The sequence below is a fragment of the Miscanthus floridulus genome, chromosome 6 (genome assembly GCF_019320115.1).
Source record: "Miscanthus floridulus cultivar M001 chromosome 6, ASM1932011v1, whole genome shotgun sequence".
Classification (NCBI taxonomy): Eukaryota; Viridiplantae; Streptophyta; class Magnoliopsida; order Poales; family Poaceae; genus Miscanthus; species Miscanthus floridulus.
Genome location: NC_089585.1, coordinates 48,219,112 through 48,238,809, shown reverse-complemented (window position 1 = coordinate 48,238,809; position 19,698 = coordinate 48,219,112).

Here is a 19,698-nt window from a genome sequence, read left to right as displayed (position 1 = left end):
GATGCATTTCACAATGCCATGAAAGAGGCGATTCATTGGATTCTAGTTGGTCAGGTTGGATCAACTTGTTACAACATTCCAGATCTGTTGACTCAAGGGACTAATCAAGTCAGTACCAGCCATCAAGAAGCAGTACTCGCTAGTAATGGTGATGTCCAGACACTTCAAGGTTCATCTGAACAAACTCTAGGTACTACTACGAATCAGGTATAGTCAATCCTAGACCGTCAATACAGCATGTACAACAGTCGACGGGGCAAAGTCAGAACCAGATGATCAATTTTGGCACATCAGGCCACATACCGTCGTTGGCTCAAAAAATAGCACCATCAATTCAAAAGATCCATAGAGATATAGATCCTTATGTCTATAATCAGAGACTTCAAGCAGCAAGCCAACAAAGGACCCAACAGATTGAGATTCCACAAGGCTATCACTATGACATGGATTATAACACCCTCCACATGATGCCAAATCCAGGATATCAAGGGACGCGAGATTTCAATCCACAGATAGGTCAGCAAGTGCCGAGAAATCCAAATCCGCAAGCTGATGAGTTGCTGCTAAAGGTGACCGAGATGATGAAGAATCAGTTCGGTCTAAAGCCAAAAGGGCTGACCTTTTCATACAAATATCCATATCCCGAATGGTATGATTTGGTCACTCTTCCTACAAATTATAGGCTCCTAGAGTTCACCAAGTTCATTGGTCAAGATAGTACAAGCACAATAGAACATGTCAGTCGGTATCTTACATAGTTGGGTGAAGCATCAGTTGAAGATGCCCATCGGGTTCGTTTCTTCTCCTTATCCCTGTCAGGGCTAGCCTTCACTTGGTTCTCGTCACTTCCAGTCAACTCCATTACCAATTGGGCTGACCTAGAGAAGAAGTTTCATACATATTTTTACACTAGCAATGGAGAAAATAAGATCACCGATCTGACGACCTTGAGACAAAAGGACTAATGAATCAGGCACTAAGTTTCTTCAGAGATTCCGAGAGACTAGGAATTTGTGCTTCTCATTGAGTTTGGCCGATGATCAGCTAGCTACTTTAGCTGTCTAGGGAATGTTGCTAATGTGGAAGGAAAAGCTGCTAGGACAAGAATTTGACAACTTGGGTCAATTGGCTCAACGAGTAGCAGCGCTCAACAGCCAATTCTAGAGTATGCGCAGAGACACTCGATTCTAGAAGAATACCACCATAGCCGAAGCTTATGATCCATACTCAGCAGATGATGGCTATGAAGATGAAGAAGAGGAGGTTGCTGCAGCTGAATGGAATTGGAGCAAGAATACAATAATGGTGCCAAATCCTTGGGGAAGAAGAGTCAAGGAGAGCTATGACTTTGATGTCATGAAATTGGACAAGCTCTTTGACTTTTTACTTAAGAAGGGCCAGATCAAATTGCTGGACAATCATGTTACGTTGCCCCTGAACAGTTGAAGAATAAGAAGTTCTGCAAGTTCCATAATGTTACTTCTCATTCCACTAATGAGTGTAGAATTTTTTGGCAACATATACAGAGGGTTATTCAGCAAGGGAGACTCAAGTTTGATACGCCTCGGAAGATGAAAGTTGATGATAATCCTTTCCTAGGAGATCAAAATATGGTTGATGTTGGGATATTCAAAGGAGAAACTAAGGTTCTAACATCGACCAAATCAAGAAAAGATAGAACAGTTGATCCTAAGATACAGATATCAGCTGATGAATACAGAGAGGTTAAAAATGCCATGATCAGCAGAAGAGCCGATATGAGCAGGGGGAAACATCAAAGGATGAAGCGACGAGGCCACGAGTCACATATCAGATCCTACTGAATAAGTGGCGGTGGCAGAAGGAAAAAGATTATCAACAATGGTTAGAGGATCAAGAATACCAGCGTCAATTGGAAGAAGAGAGGTATGAAAGGAAGTAAGCAGAATCGCACTAGAATTGTCCTTTCTTTAGATACTGCTAGAATGAAGGTTTAAAATTGCCTACCCGACATGACTGTCCAGAATGAAGTAATCAATATTGGGAGTTTAGGCAATCTCAAATAAACCGCCGGTCTATCCATGCCTAGAATGCATATCATCATAATAACATGGATTGGCACTTAAAAAATAAAAGTATTCATGATCGGTTGGGAAAGAGAGTTGCTGACCAAGACTGGGCTGATCATGAAGAAGGAAAACACCAAAGGGAACATGTTTGGCAGGAAGGCCAATGGTGCCCCGAAAGTTTAACAAAAAGCCAGAAGAGAAGAGTGCAATGCCTAAGGAATAAGGAAATGGAACAGGCTCAACCATTTGGTAAAACTCAAGTGTGGCATACCAAGCAAATAGCTGATAAGAAGCAACCATCGACTAATATCCATATGACTTTTCTGTTGCCATCAGAATTTAGAGCTCCAGCGGATCAGGAGGTTTACTCAGACTTCGATGAATCAGAGTATGAAGAGATGGTTGCCAAGTTGACGGTTACACACCAAGTGATATTTGATAAGCCAGTTAAACATTGGCACTTGAAGGCTTTATACATGAAAGGTTTTGTTGATGGGAAGCCGATGAACAAAATGTTAGTGGATGGAGGTGCTTCTGTCAATCTTATGCCTTACACTACTTTTCATAAGCTTAGTAAGGGACCAGGAGATTTGCTTGAGACCGATATGATGCTTAGAGACTTCGGAGGGAATACATCTAAGACCTGAGGGGCAATAAACGTCGAGTTAACAATTGGGAGTAAAACTCTGCTCACCACGTTCTTTGTCATCAATGGAAAAGGCTCATACAGTTTACTCCTCAGTCGTGACTAGATTCACACAAACTATTGTGTGCCATCAACCATGCATTAATGTTTGATTCAATGGCATGGGGATGATGTCAAGGTGGTTCGCGCTGATGAGTCTATGAGCATCGCAACAGCCGATCCAGTGTTTTGGGAATTAGGAGACTTCGAATGCCTTTCTGGCAAAACATGGGAAGGAGGCTTCATCAGGATTAATAATGAAGGCCAATAGTCGGTTCATGCAATCGGCTCTGAAAGTTTGTTTTAATCAGTAATCGTGGCATCATGTCGGCCATTGAGTTAAGGGAAAAATAAACATTGAGTCTTGGAAATGGGTTTAGGCCGACGTATGTGAATGCTAAATTAAAGTGCAAGTGCGATTCAGAGTTAATGGATTTCTTAAGAGAAGTTCTATTTTGCTTAATAGGATGCTTGACTCGGATTGATCGATCGTTTGATCTTTGGAATGAAAAATGCATGAAGAGATGTTACTCTGACATCTGAATTTGATAGCCAATTCGTTCTCGGCTCCAATAGCTGGTACCAGGAGGGTATCACCTCTAATTCGAAGAGTAAAAATCTTCAAATATAGTAAAAGTCGATACGATGTGTATCATATCCATAGAAGAACAGGGGTCTTTGTTCAATGGATTACCCTAGGAACAAACTAATCAAAGACCTTGTTCACTACATCTTGAGCGAATGTGACGTCTACTATGGCCTCCACGGCCATGGTGAATTCTTTGAGCTGGTCTTCATGCTCCTCAGGGCCATCACCCATTAGGAAACTGGTCTCCATGGCATAGAGCTCGTACCCAGTTTGGACTTGCACCATGGTCAGTGCCACCGCCGCACCATGACAAACACCGTGGAGGGCGATCTCCTAAACGCGGGCTGGGATGTCTTGGAGACGAGCATCAATATGGGAACCCCACGCATTGATGACGTCCACGACTGCATTCGCTGCCAGTTAGAGGGACTCTAACTGCACCATCAGGGCTGACAGTCACAGGAACAAAGGACTATCAAGACAGAGATAATAGAAATTAGAATGAGGCGTTCCTAGAATTTATCTTACCTGCAACTGTGGTGTTAGACTTAGCTAGCCACAATCGGACAGCGCTGGCCTCCTCCTCAGCCATGTGAAGGGCAGCCTGAGAAACCCCAAGGCAAATTTCTAGTTGGTAGTTCTCCCAAGTTGCCTCGAAATAGCAATTCTAAGCCATCCTCCACTCATGAAGGTAGCGCCAGGCATCGTCTCCATTGTAGGAGTTAGAAGAATCCAACGATGAGACTGAAAAAGAAGATGCGATGTCAGAAGGCCCGCCTGCCCTGGGAAAAAGACGAAGATTGTCATTCACAACAAACCTATAGGCGAGTCAGAACTGTTCATCATCATAAACAAGAAATGTCAATCTCACTTCATGCGTCAAAGATGCTAGTTCATCAGCATATTCTCCTCCATGATTTCCTCCACCACGCGCTTGCCTCAGTTGTGTCCGCCGGCCATGAGGGATGGTTGGATCTATGAAAGAGAAAAGGAAAAAACACTATAGGACTTTGGTAGATAGAGAAGAATGAGGGAATAGTTGCGAGTGGGGATATATTCGAGGCTGAAACCACTAGCCGGTATTTGAAGTCCTGAAGCGAAGAGGTGGACGCCTTGGGATGTGTAAAAGGCAACGATAATTAATGGAAGGCAAAGTGCCACTTCACTAATGACGATGGGAACACAACGTCGAGCAACCGAAAGGAAAAAAATCGAAGGGTTCTCTTAGTGAAAGCCATGTTTTCAGACTTGATTGAACTAGAGACCTAGATCGGCTGTATTAAATTGGCTCTTTGGCCAAAGGAGGAGGTGTGAGTAAACAACAGAGAATATGATCAGTTCTACACGAGGTACACGATGACATACGGATTTCAAGTCTGGAACATCATGGGTCGCTCTCGGTATTTATAGTCAAATGGCATCAGCTCCCGTGGGCTATTGACTTCTCTGGCTAATCTAGAGATGCTCTCGAAGACATACTTATGACGACCAAAAGGTGAAATAATTGGTATGGTCACCTAATCAGGAGAAACCTTATCAGCTTAGGCGTTGCACGCTTGGTACATTTTGGAGACACTGGGAGAAGAAGAAGGATTCAGCAGAGCAATCGAATGGGGAATATTTGAAGGAATATTACCATAATGTTTGGATAACCAATTTGCTCGGTTGACAGCTTTAACAGCCGATACCAGAAAGGTATCGTTTCTAATGTGAAGAAAACCCCAAAAGGGTAAAAGCCGGTATAGAGTGTTTCGCCTGTAGGAACAAAGCAAATGTGAACAAAGTGATACATATATTATACAAGAGAAAAAAGGAAAAACACTTGAGACGGAGAGATTGTTTGCTAATATCACCTATTAGAAACTATGGGCTAGAAAACACTTTGGCTATTATAACATCGGCCTAAGAAATAAGAGCTATGGAATCAGCGGCACTGGAAAAATCCTCGATCAAGCCTTCATAATCCCCAGAGTGCGACGTGGCTGGAAAACCATGGGGAAGGAATCAAAGCTCGTGGCCAGAGTGGACTTGCGCAGAGACCAACGCCATAGCGGCACCATGGCGAACGCCGTGCAAAGCAAGCTCCCTGACGCGGTTCAGGATGTCATGCAGACGAACCACCAGAATGGCACCTCTGGCATTGACGAATCCCATTGTGTATTCTGCACCCATTCAGAGACTCTCTAGTTGAGCAGACAGATCTAAAGGATTTAAAGGGAAGACAATCAGTCTAGAAAATGAAATTGAAAAGAAGCGAGAGCTATGATAGGTATCTCACTCGCGATTCTGGCTTCGGCCTTGGCCAACCTATCCTCCACCGAATCAGCTATGGGAGGTGATCGACATTGGACCATTGCTAGGGCTGATTCTACGAGGGAAAGACATTCAGCGAGACTCTGGCCATGCTGAATGATGGAGGCAAGCAGATCATTGTTATCAATCCGCCTCCTTTTGTGACAAGGGAGCTAGCAGCGAGTTATCGATGAAGAAGGCCCTAAAGGCCAAACGAAGTTGGCCCTATCCCCTGAGGCAGTGGGGACATCACAAGATATACCCTCCTGACGACGAAGGCGCTGATGCGATGATGCAGATCCGATGAAGACCTTCTCAGGAAATCTCTTGTTGTTCTCCATGATCTCTGACCTATAGAAAAGTGGGAACTATGCTAAGATTGCAGAAGGTTTGAGGCAAAGCAAGTTATTGTTAGATCCACTACCAAGGCCTGTTTATATAGCCCAGGAAGGCGAGAAGATAGGCTTCACTAGGGGTGTGAGTTTGGAATCAGAAACAGAAGTGGAATGGCACTCTAGAAGTTTAGGGGACGGATAACGAAGGGATAACGGACTCAAATTTATTACTTCCCTAAATTATGAATCATCGTGGGACGGATACAAAGAATTTACATGAACCAAAGGTCAACCCACCAAGGCTTCTTTTGGATTGAAGGAAGCCCGGATCCCCACAAGGCTGAGGATCATCATAAACCAAGTCACATCGGCCCATTAATAAGATTATGCCAAAGAAAAGGAAAGGCCACCTGACTAGTAGATACCCATAGGTTTCTAGGTGACTGGGAAGCCGCTGGAAAGAAGCTTGCGGTTCTCCCGATAGGCATTTGATGTAATGAACAAGGGAAAAGTGTCCACACGTTCTAGCCCTTGCAAACACTAGAACAACTCTGTGAGCATGGTGAGAAGACGTAGGCACGTCACAAGACATCTTCTAGCCACAGCAGCTGATCCTCTTGCTCGACAAGGTGCTAGAATGGGCGACATAATCACCCTATGCACAAGAATTCTTCTAACTGCTTAAGATCTTTATCGCAAAGAGATAGGCCATGGAGGGTCTAGCAGGGTTGGGAGCACTCGAAAAGACAGATGGAAGAAAAATATGGCTAAAGTGTCGAGTTGCTCTCGCCAGGGTCAGACGAGCATTTTATAGCCGATCTGGGAAGGTGAATCCAAATGCTCATGAAACAGTGGTGCTCTTGCAAAGGTTTTTGAGGCATGGGCTCGTGAAGGGATGTAAGCGGCAACAAACAGTGGACCCCAGATCAAGGTTCTCTACCCATGACTGTGGACCAATCAAGGATGCAGACTTGATAATTTGGGAATAAAACTACTTTTATCCCAAAATTGGGGGGCATGTGTTTACACCAGAATTTGGAAGAAAGATCTTAGAAGTGTTTACACCAAAATTTGGAAAGAAAGTCATAGTAACTCAAAAAGCTCCCAAGATGATGTCATCAAGGAATCAATTATGTACAAATCGGAACTAGCTGATTCGGATGTAGGAATTAGAATTGGCTTTTTTAGATAGCGTCAGCAGATGATGATAGAGGCTACGATTGGCGCTGGGACAAAACATACTGGACTCTACAAAAAGGGAAAGATTAGAGTCCAAGTTATCTTAAATTAGGAATATTTTCATTATACCAAAGATTGTATTGAGTCATACTCTAGCAAGGTTCATTTTTAGGCTCTAGGTATAAATACCAAACCCCGGCTATTGTAAAAAGATATCAATCAATCAAATACAAAGTCAATTACTTTTTTTTGGCTCTGGCCACCCTTTAGGAGTAGGAGTAGAGTAGATCTTGGCGAGTTCTTCAGCGAGTATGGCTACATTGATCCAGTCAACCTCCACTCTTGTCTATAAGTACTGTCATGGTTTATACCTCTGTTCGTATGGCTACATCGATCTGGTCAACCCCCACTATGACTCTAGTATATGCTAGTTATCGATTCTTGTCTAATTCAAGTATGGCCTGTGTGATTCTGCCTGACACCCCACTGCTTGAATTAGATCAAGGTCAAGTTATCGGCTCTACCTTAGTATGGCAGTCTTTGGTAGATTCATTAAGTTACCGATATTGCTTATTGCTTTCATTGTTTATCTAATTACAGCAATATCACTCTGCCCGATTGAGATTGATCTGGATTAGCCTTATATCTTGTTTAACTCATCGTTTGCTAATCTAAAACTAATCTAATCTACATCTTAAGCGATGAGTTATATTTTTTATCGGCTGTTTTGCATCAATCTTAATCGTGCATAGCGTGCGGTTAAGGCATGTCCGATCTTGAGTAGATCTATTAGTTAATGAAAACCGTTCCATGGCCCGTCATCATGGCCTATGGGATTCTGCCTCTCACCCCACTATTGACACCGTAGAGTGGGGATCGTTAGTTAGTAGACTTGTTCCTAAGAAGGCATGACCTTAACTGTGCGCTATGCCTGAATTGGCTGTTTAGCCGATATCGAATGCTTTCATGAACAGCTCACATTATGAGATCATTGAAGTAGAGATAAGTTGAAAGATATGTTAGCCCCATGATCTTGTTATTGTATTATGGCCTGCATGATTCTGCCTCATGCCCCACTGATATTAGTAATAAGTTAGGGTCATCAAGTCTATTATTGTTTCTACGGCCTGCATGATTCTGCCTCATGCCCCACTGGTTATGGCAATAGATGAGATCTAACATATTTATTAGATTTATCTTTATTAAATGGTTAAGAGGTGTTGAGTTGTTTCTTTAAATAAAAGGAGTTCGGTTACTTGTAATCATTGGCTCAGTATAAACCAATCATCATTGATATCTTATTGTCATTGATTAATATTTGATTAAATAACATTTATCCTGAATGATAACCGATTCTTCTTATACAACCCCATGAGCTTTAATCGATTCATTCTTGTGAACATGCTGGGATCAGCTATTTAGTCGATTTCCTCTCATATCGGCTCTTAGAGCCACACACTCAGGACTGTCTAGCAACACTGGCACATTTCACCCTTAATTGCTAATAAGCTTTCTCTTCTTGTCAATTGCACGGTCAAATTGACTGGCACGTCTCGGGAGGATTGTGCAGGATTGACCACCCTTGCGCTGAAGCCAGGCGGATCTGCTCCATTGAGCGGACCCTTCTGGCTTGCTGTGTGTGTCCTCAGCACGGAGACAAAAATTCTGTGTTGACAAGTAGCAGCCAAGGAATCAAGGTGGAGTAAGGGGCAAGGACCCTAGGTGGAGTAGGGGGCAAGGAATTGTCACATCATTGATCCGCATCATCTCTCCCAACCACCATTGGATGAACCGACCTAAAACCACCTTAGAATCAATGGTGTAGATCATAGGAAGGAGTACGTGGCGGCGGATGGTGATGGGCCACCCCCATGGGCTGGGTAGCCTCCCTAGTGGGCTGGTTGGCCCACTATGCTACCAGGTGGGCTTCTCCTTTTGGTGGTGAGGCTTGGGCTCTGTCTTGAGTTGACTTTCGTAGGTGTCATGGGTAGAATCACTTGTTGTCATCGGTTTGCTCATTTAGAGCGTATGATAGTGGTCCCGGGAGCTATTTTCTGGATAAATCCTCCTGCAGTCATGAAATCACCAAAGCTCATGGAATTCATTACTTTAAACCCCTAAATCTTCATTGGTGATTATATTTATGCCCTTATACATATTTAATTGATGGTTTATAATGGTTGATAACTACCGTCAACAACTCCCCCAAGATTAACCTTTGCTAGTCCTTTAGCAAAGCTAAACTCAGCAATGGATCAGGAGTTGCTACTATACTTTCATGCCTCAAAAGTACACAGGTGTTTAATAAAAAAATTCTCCTCTGGATTAGAATAAACTGATCTGACTTTCAAACCTTCTCATATTACCTTCAACCATGGGGCTTCTCAGCCTTAACTTGGGTCTTGAGTAATTGAAAGATAGAACGATCAAGTCAAGCACTATGTCTCAAGTTTCTTTGTTCCACCATTGTTTCAGAGTTTTTTTTATAAGTTTTAAAAATAAAACTCAGAGATTCCATTGTATGACACTCTTAAATATCTCAATATATGTGGTATTTTGGATCCTCACCAAGGCAACAATAATGTTATGCCTTCTTCTCTTCCTACTACTAAGGCTTTATATGTAGTTCATAGGCAGGGAGAAAGCTAGGGCATACTTGCAATGCATATATTGTAAAGTCAAACAATAGATCCAAAGAGAGTTGAGTCATACAATCAAATCAAGATGTGCATGTGTGTGGAATATATGGTGGATATATATATGGTGGCTAACCTAATTCTACTATGCTCCTTGAAAACTTATCTCTCTTTTGAAACTTAGAAACATTTGCTATAGAGTAGGGGCTATCATATACATCTTTTTTCATCTTTTTTTTTCTTTTTTAGGCAGGAATCTAAGTAGCCATAGTTTTAGATATCTCGGACACTTGTCTATTTTTTTCAACTCTTTTTTTCTTCTCCTTTTTTTTATGAATAACTTTTGCATAGCCCCATGTCTCTTATCTACAACAAAACTTTGAGAGATAGCAATAAGAACTTGGAGCATTTATTTAGTAAATGGAAAACCTAACAAGCATGTTTTTGGGTTCACTGCTAGTGTTGGAGTAGAACATTTTTGGGGGATCTAAATGGAAGGCATGTTCTTGTGCCTACCACTAGTGTAGGAGTAGTGCATATGTGGGTGGTGTGTATGTGATCTTGATTTTAAGAGCATGACAAATCTCTCATAAAGGTCAACAAAGCTTGACAAAACTCAATGCAAAAGCAAGCAACATATATGTGGAAGTTTTTCTAGCCTAAATAATATGTGTGGCTCTGGCAAGAATTCAAGCTTTGTCATACAGGAACTCATCATGTAGAATTTTTGTGTTTTTTGAAACATAAATCTCTAGAACTTTAGTGTCACTAGGAACAAGATAAATAATAGCTCAGACCTTCTCATATCATATCCATCAATTACCTAGACTTAGATCAAACATTCGCTACCCATGAGTTTCAAGTTTAGAGTAAATCTTTATTCAAATCAATCTTATCCAAAACTCGGGAGAATTCGAGGCTAAAAACTAGGTACTTGAAAGGAATTACAACAGAGCAACTATTCATCATTTTTCTTTTAAGAGATTATTCTGAGTCCTCTTTATTTTATTCAACTTCTAAAAATGAATTAAAGCAAACTAGACACACCTTTATTTTGTTTTCAATTTTACTAGATCATAGATTATTACTATAACTATATATTTATTATATAGATAACTTTTATTTTGTTTTAGTTATTCATCTTTTTCTTAACTATTTAAAAGAAACTAAAGCTAGAACAAAGAGAAAGCATAATTACCTAGATACACGAGAGCGCTTCTCCCCCAAGCTAGCTCTTTCGGTGAGGGTTCGGTGTTGTAAGTCCTTTGAACCAAACTTCTCCATGTGAAGTTCATTGATCAAGTACCTCGGTTTGCTTTGAAGATGAGGATTCTTGTGATGACGCCTCTAATGGTGATGTCACCTTCTTCCACCAAACTTGTCTTGGTTTTGAGTTTTGATTTTGGGTTGACAGGTTCAAAACTTTTACTTGTAGAAATTGGGGAATCAACTGACTCTCCCACACTTTGCTTGATGCGTGTCCTACTCATAAGACAGGGTAGAGATCAAGTGCATGGGCTCTATTGGTGGAAAAACACCAACAAAACCAAAACTTTATTTATCCTTCTCTATCCTTAGGCACATTGAACAAGATAAAGTTGATGTTATGTGCTTTGTTCAATTATGTCATGGGTGATAAGATCAAAAGATTGAGCATGAATGTAGGATTTAAGTACATTTGGCCAAAAGGGTTGAGTTTCTTAACCCTTGGAAGGATTGTGCATAAGGTATTAATCTTTACATGATTATGACAATCATCTTCTAGAGATAAGGTGTGCACCCTTTTAGCTTATTTGGTTAAGACTATGAGATCAAGAAAGTGGTGCTGGGAGCAAGTTTAATGAACTAAACATGTTGAGTTAATTAGATTGGATCAAGTAAATTTGTAACTCAAACATGTTTGTTTCTTATTTATGTGCCTACCAGAATCAAGGAAAAACTTTTTAAATAATGACCATTTACCTTAGGATGTTACCTTTGTCATTGGAGCATGATGACACCATGTGACGAAGGGTAGATGACTCGTGATGGTCCTTCCTTTTTGCTTTGAAGTTTTCCTTGTTTAGCTAGCCCCATAGTATGAGTTGTTCATGAGCTTTTTGTTTCCTAGTTCACACCTTTTCTTTCTCATCCTTCTGTCATGCCATCTTTCTGCTCTTTGATCTTTTTACACCTTGTTAGATCTCATTGTTTTATGCCTGCAAAGGATTAGTGGACAATGCATACCTGAAGGAATATATAATTTTGAAACATAGGTTGTTTGTCTAGAATTTTGTAATTTCCATCTATGCTAATGAAAAGATAGTGTTAGAGTTATTTTAGCATAGTTTTTGTTTATCATGTTCTATACAAACATGGCTCAAGGCAAAGATAACTTGCAGTAGAAGACAAAGTAAATGACTTTTGATACTTACAGTTCTTTCATTCATAATGAATGAGCTATGTCTTTGCATAAAGTTATTGGAGTTCACCATGTGCCTTGCTTTATCTTTAATTTGAATTCATCTCGTGACTTACCCAAATTGAATTAAGAGTTTCCTGCAGGGGTTAATCTAGCAAAATGACCAGTATCTACTATAGCATATTCTTGGTTCAAAAATCAAACTAGACACCTTGTCTAATTTAATCTAGGAAAGTATTTTAACCTAAGCACCATGCTTAATTTAAAAAGCCTTCTGAAGTAGGATCAGCACACCTAAACTAAGCACCATGCTTAATTTAAAAGATATATGAACATACTCCAAACCTTAAGCATACTATAGCAAACAAAGGTAGCAAGAAAACATTATAGAGTTTTAATCAAATAGAGATGAAGAGCAAGATTGTTATTGAGCATGATTTAAAGGTAGAGACAACCAAGATGAATTAGCAACATGGCATAAGATTTTTCAAAGAAGCCCATCCCCCAGGCTTGAATTTTGCAAGGCAAAGTCAAGTTTCAATGGATGTGATTAAATGTTGCATGATAATTGGTTGGACATACCTTGCATTGTCATCCTTTATTCTTTTTACTTTAGACCAAGAACGGTTAGTGACAAAAATACCCAAATGAATATTTTCATAATTATGTTTCTATGCTTATTTCATAAGGGCATCACAACAAAAAGGTAAAAGCTCATGTTATCTTCCAAAAATGCTTGTTTTAGGACACAAGCTTGTCCTTGGGAAACCTTCGAATTGTGTTTCAAGTTGGCGAAGTGGTTTTCCCTCCAACACCAACCTTTGTGTGCCTATCTCAAGATTCACACAACAAGATCTACAATATTTATGATAAACATATGCATCTACAACCACCCTTTCAAAGTCTTTATGAACAATGAGAATGAGGGGGTTGAAGATCTCATGTGCGGCAATGTTGGAGAGACCAATTGATTCAGGAGATTTCTCATGCGAGCATGAATTTGATGAGGTGTTCATGAAATAACTCCCATGCTCGTCAATGTCATCTTCCTTTTCAAGCTCTAGGGGTGTTTCTTCCTGAATGTCTATAGGCAGAAACATTATCTCCATCATTCCATACCTATGACATTCATTGGATGTTTTATTGTCTAAGATTTCCCATGGATCGGTGACTCTCAGGTTGATCTCATATAAAGCCTCGTCCATCCATTCAATGGCAACGGCACATAAGTTCTTAATATCCTCCAACCATTATTGTTGCTCTTCTTGGTCTTCGTTGTGGCCTTCATGACTCCAATGCTTTGGGTGTCTTGGTGGATTTCTTGGGTCATCATGAGACTTAGGAGAAAGAGCATAAGAGGGATCATCAGGGTCAAGGATGGGTTGAATGATGGGTTCAGATGAGACATCTAATGTGGGCATAGAAGGGGAGAGAATAGGAATGGCTTCTAGATAGCTTGGCTCTCCTTCTATGGTTTCACTAGACATGCCACCCTTGTGTTCTTCCCAATGTCCTATATGGGAATAAGGACACTTTCCACCAGATCTCTTCTTGAGAGGATTTGAATTATATTCGCTCAAAGGTCTCTTGTGAAGATGAGAATTTAATGTCCTCCCAAAATCAGCACCAAAGAGGTCATGCTTAATTTCAACAGGGATTTCCAAAGGTGGAATTCCTTCTTCTCTTGGAGGATTTTGGGGCATTGGTGGTTCAGGATTGATATCTAAATCTTGGGATTGAAGTGGTTGTGATTTGGCTATGAAAACTTCCACTTCTTCTTCGGGAGATGATTCCTTCTCTTCCTCGAGGAGTTCATTATGAATGCTAGTGCAAGAAGTATTTCCACTAATTCTATCAAGCATAGCCCTTGCTTCACTAGTAGACAAATGAAGGAAATCTCCTCTCAAGGTTGCGTTAAGGGTTTGCACAGAATCCTTGCCAAGACCCATATAAAAATGTTGAAGGAGCATTGGGCCTAGAATAGCAAGGGTTGGGCAAGTGATGATGAGTTCATTAAAATGATCCCACGATGTGCCAAGAGATTCTTCTTCTAGTTTTCTGAAGGCTAACCTAATGGGAATGGGGATCCTGATCTTCCGTCAGGTGGTGGTAACTATCGTTGTGGCGGAGAATGACACCGATCCAGCTTCAGATCGAAAGATCAAACCCTATAATCTTAGCACCATAGCTCCTCTAGTTATCAACTGAGTCACGGACCAGGTTGACCTTGCCAAGAAGGCTAATCCTTGCCTACGCAATGAAGAACACAAGCAAGAACAAGAAAGAACGCAACCAAATTGCAGATGAATGATTAATCTCATGAAGTTGGGGTCTCACAAACCGATGAACGGCGAAACTGTTCTTGATAGATTAATCTAAGCAAAACCCAAAACCTAATGATGGCGGTGGCATATGATTATAAAGGTCTTAGGGTCATCGCCTACCCTAGACGTGCCCCCTAATGGGCCCAAACACGATACACGGTCCAACGGACCAAAAGACGATGTCACAGCACCCTAGCAGATTCTGGACGCTGACTTGTTTCGACGATTCTTGTTGATTCTGAAGAGCTTTTGATGTGAGACCATATGTATTGGCTTCCTTGTCAAATTAGCTTAACATACATATATGGATCATCAAAAATGGAGTCCAGATGCGTCCTGGGTGACTAGTTTAAGGCAGACTGGTCCTAGAGGCCGAGGCAGACTTGAAATCATGTTGGACTGGGCCTTCGGTTCCTATTGGATGTCCTTGCTGGTCATCTTCACCTCCACCATGTCCTCTAAGTCCTTCATGACCCTCTCCAATGTTCCTAAGTAAGATAACATCATTAGGTAGTAGTCTATTCTCAATAGTATAAAAAGAATCGCTTAAGAACGAGCTCACCTCTAAATTGAGTTGACACATTCGAGTCTGGGTCATTGGATCTTGCATGACGGTTAGAGGATCAGTGGGTACATCTAAAGGAGTGATGTCCTCATCATCCTCCCCCTCTTGAAATGGAGTCGTCCTCGACTCAAGCTCATCTTCTTCTCCCAAATAAGGTTTTAAATCTGCAATGTTAAAGGTAGGACTAACCTCGAACTCGGGTGGCAACTCAAGTTTGTAGGCATTATCATTTATTTTCTCAATTATCTTATAAGGACCAGCTGCTCTTGGCATTAATTTAGACTTATGCAGCTCAAGAAATCTATCTTTTCTCAAATGTAACCAAACTAAATCACCTGGTTCAAGTTTAATCTCTTTTCTACCTTTACTACCAGCAATTCTATACTTTTCATTCATTCTTTCAATATTTGCTTTAGTTGTTTCGTGCAACTTACGAATAAAATCAGCACGCTCTCTAGCATCACTATGTATTCTCTTAGTGGTAGATAAAGGCAAAAGATCAATAGGAGCACGGGGGTTAAAACCATACACTACCTGAAAAGGACTTACCTTGGTGGTGAAATGTTCCGCCCTGTTATATGCAAACTCCACATGCGGCAAACACTCTTCCCACATCTTCAAATTGTGCTTCAAAATTGCTCTCAACATGGTGGACAATGTTCGATTCACAACCTCAGTTTGCCCATCAGTTTGGGGATGACATGTTGTAGAAAACAGCAGCTTGGTCCCTAATTTATTCCACAACGTGCGCTAAAAATGACTCAAGAATTTTACGTCGCGATCTGAAACAATAGTAGAAGGCATACCATACAAGCGAACGATTTCTTGAAAGAAAAAGTCAGCAATATGAACAGCATCGTCGCTCTTATGACAAGGAATAAAATGTGCCATCTTAGAAAAATGATCAACCACCACAAAAATACTATCCCTCCCCCTCTTAGTCCTTGGCAAACCCAACACAAAATCCATAGATATATCAGCCCAAGGAGTAGAAGGAACAGGAAGAGGCATATACAAACCATGTGGGTTCAACCACAACTTAGCTTTTTGACATGTGGCACACCGAGCCACGTACCGCTCTACATCTCGCCTCATTCTTGGCCAAAAGAAGTGTGTGGACAGCACCTCTTCCATCTTCTTGGCACTAAAATGTCCCATCAATTTGCCTCCATGTGCCTCCTGCAACAACAAAAGATGAACAGAATCAACTGGAATGCATAGGCGGTTAGCTCTAAACAAAAATCCATCATTGATCATAAACTTATTCTATGCACGTCCCTCTCTACAATTAAGCAACACGTCCTTAAAATTAGGATCAAGCACATATTGTTCTTTTATTGATTGAAGACCAAAAATCCGACAATCAAGTTGGGACAACAATGTATATCTTCTAGACAAAGCATCAGCAATCACATTATCCTTCCCTTTCTTGTGTTTGATAATATAAGGAAAAGATTCAACAAATTCAACCCATTTAGCATGCCTACGATTCAGATTATTTTGAGAACAAAGATACTTAAGCGATTCATGATCAGAATGAATAACAAATTCTTTAGGCCATAAATAATGACGCCACGTCTCTAAAGAACGAACAAGTGCATACAATTCCTTATCATATGTGGAATAAATAAGAATAGGGCCATGCAATTTTTCACTAAAGTAAGCAATGGGTTTACCATCTTGCATCAAAACACCTCCAATGCCAACTCCACTAGCATCACATTCTAGCTCAAAAGTCTTACCAAAGTTTGGAAGTTACAGCAATGGTGTGTGTGTAAGCTTGTCCTTCAAAGTGTCAAAGGACTCCTCATGTGCCTTTCCCTAATGAAACACCACCCCTTTCTTCATCAACTCATGCAATGGGGCAGCAATGGTGCTGAAATCTTTGACGAAGCGGCGGTAGAATCCTGCAAGACCAAGAAAACTCCTCACCTATGTGACGGTTTGGGGAACCAGCCAGCTCTTTTATGGCTTCAATTTTCATCTCGTCCACCTCAATTCCCTGTGGAGTTACAACATAGCCAAAAAAAGAAACTTGATTTGTGCAAAAGATGCACTTCTCAAGGTTACCAAATAAATGTGCATCACGTAAAGCATTAAAAACATCACGTAAGTGATCCATATGTTCATCAAAAGACTTGCTATAAATCAATATATCATCAAAGTAAACTACCACAAAATGACCAATAAAATCTCTTAAAACCTCATTCATTAAGCGCATGAAAGTGCTAGGTGCATTTGTCAAACCAAAAGGCATAACTAACCACTCATACGACCCAAATTTGGTTTTAAACGTAGTTTTCCATTCATCTCCAAGTTTCATTCTAATCTAGTGGTAGCCACTTCGCAAGTCAATCTTAGTGAAAATTATAGAACCACACAACTCATCAAGCATGTCGTCTAGCCTAGGAATAGGATGATGATACCGAATAGTAATATTATTGATGGCTCTACAATCAACACACATACGCCAAGTTCCATCTTTCTTAGGAACCAAAAGTATAGGAATGGCATAAGGACTAAGGCTTTCACGTACATACCCGCGGTCCAAAAGGTCTTGGACTTGCCGCTGAATTTCCTTAGTCTCCTCAGGATTGGTTCGATAGGCAGCACGGTTGGGCAAGGTTGCTCCCAGAATCAAATCAATTTGATGCTCTATTCCACTCATAGGTGGCAGCCCCAGGGGTATCTCAGCTAGAAAAATGTCCTCATACTCCTGCAAAAGGTTAGTGACAGTAGGAGGCACCGAGCTAACAATATCATCAAGCGAAAACATAGCTCGTTTGCATACCAAAGCAGTGCATTCTCTATCAGCTTGTACAATTTGAGCAGGGGTCAAAGGTACCAAAGTAATTTTCTTTCCTTTATGAACAAAAGTGTATTTATTACTTCTACCATGGTGTGTAGCATCATTATCACATTCCCAAGGATGACCTAATAAAAGTGAACAACCTTGCATAGGTACCACATCACAATCAATAGAATCAGCATAAGAACCAATGGAAAATGAAACTCTGCAAGTTTGTGTTACCTTTGCTTTACCAGAATCATTTAGCCACTGAATATGGTATGGACGTGGGTGTGGGCATGTGGTCAAGCCAAGCTTCTTGACCAAATTAGAACTCACCAAATTGTTGCAGCTACCTCAATCAATAATGATACATGCTCGACGGTTGCTGATGATGAAGAAAATCTAGAACAAGTTATGGCGTTGTAGCTTCTTAGGTTGCTGGATTTGTGAGCTAAGCACCTGCTATACAATGATGCTCCTATAGGCCATCATGGCCTCGTCACCAAGGACTTCGCTGTCCTCCTCATCAGCATCTTGGTCTTCTTCATCCTCAATGTTAGAGGTTTTGATGTAACCATCTTCTGTAGCAATATATGCCACTAACTTGGACAGTCCTTTTGCACAAGGCCAATGCCATGGCAATGGTGGCACTAAATGCCCAAAGTGCATCCTGTTGATGTAACGGATGAGGCACTCTTGGTAGGCACCTGCAAAGAATTTTTACCTGAATCTGAAGGTCGTGTGGGAGGTGCCTTAGGTGTAGCAGAAACTCTAGAGGCTGTTGGTCGCTTGCTCGCTGGTGGAGGTGCCCGAAAAGTGGTTGGCTTGGTCAGCCCCAAAGATGGTGCCGAGCATGGCATGTATGTGGTGCTGACCTTGCTCTTGCTCTGCTGTTCATGCCCCTACAATTCCTTTTCTGCAAGCATAGCAAACTGAAAAACTGGTTGACAGTGTTAAATTCTTTATAATCAACAATGTCCTGAATCTCATGCCTCAAACCTAAATAAAAATGACAAATGGCATCTTCGTTCCCCTCCACAACACTACAGCGCATCAATCCCTTTTGGAGCTCACCATAGTAACCCTGTACAAATTTTTCTCCTTATTCTAATCGCATCAATTTCTTACGCAAATCTCTATGATAAGAAGGAGGAACAAAGCGATCACACATAGCTACCTTAAGTTCTTCCTACGTACCAGGTAAAGCATCATGTGTAGCTAGCCCATTCCACCAAATAATGGCAAAATCCTTAAACTCACTAGTAGCTTGTTGTGGGGGTATTAACCCCTATACCCTTACGGCTAGGCCTGGGCCGGCCTGGATTAGGGGGTCTGGCCCACTAGAAGACGACGTGCGGCCCGACCAATCTATTTAGAATCCCGCGCAAGGAATCAAGGCAGATTTGGAGGTCAAGCAAGATCCTGGTCGGTTAGAATAGGAATCCTTATCCGGCCACCTATGGCAATTGTAACTGGCTAGGATTAGTTTCTAAATCTGTAACCCTACCCCCTGGACTATATAAGGCAGGCAGGGGACCCCTCTAAAAACATCTCTCATTGACATTCAGCAATATAATCAGATGCAGGATGTAGGTATTATGCCTTCATGGCGGCCGAACCTGAATAAAATATCATGTCTGTCTTGCATCACCATCTTGTTTGTAGCTTACGTATCTGTCTGCCGATAATCTACTACCTTGGGCATACCCCTAGGTAGACTGCCGACCATATTTCATCGACAGTGGCGTGCCAGGTAGGGGGTATGTGTACTGCTCTCTAGGCAAACAAGATGGTCATCATCCTCAGTCCCATGGCTACACCGAATGGCCTCACGTTCACCATCGGCCAGATCA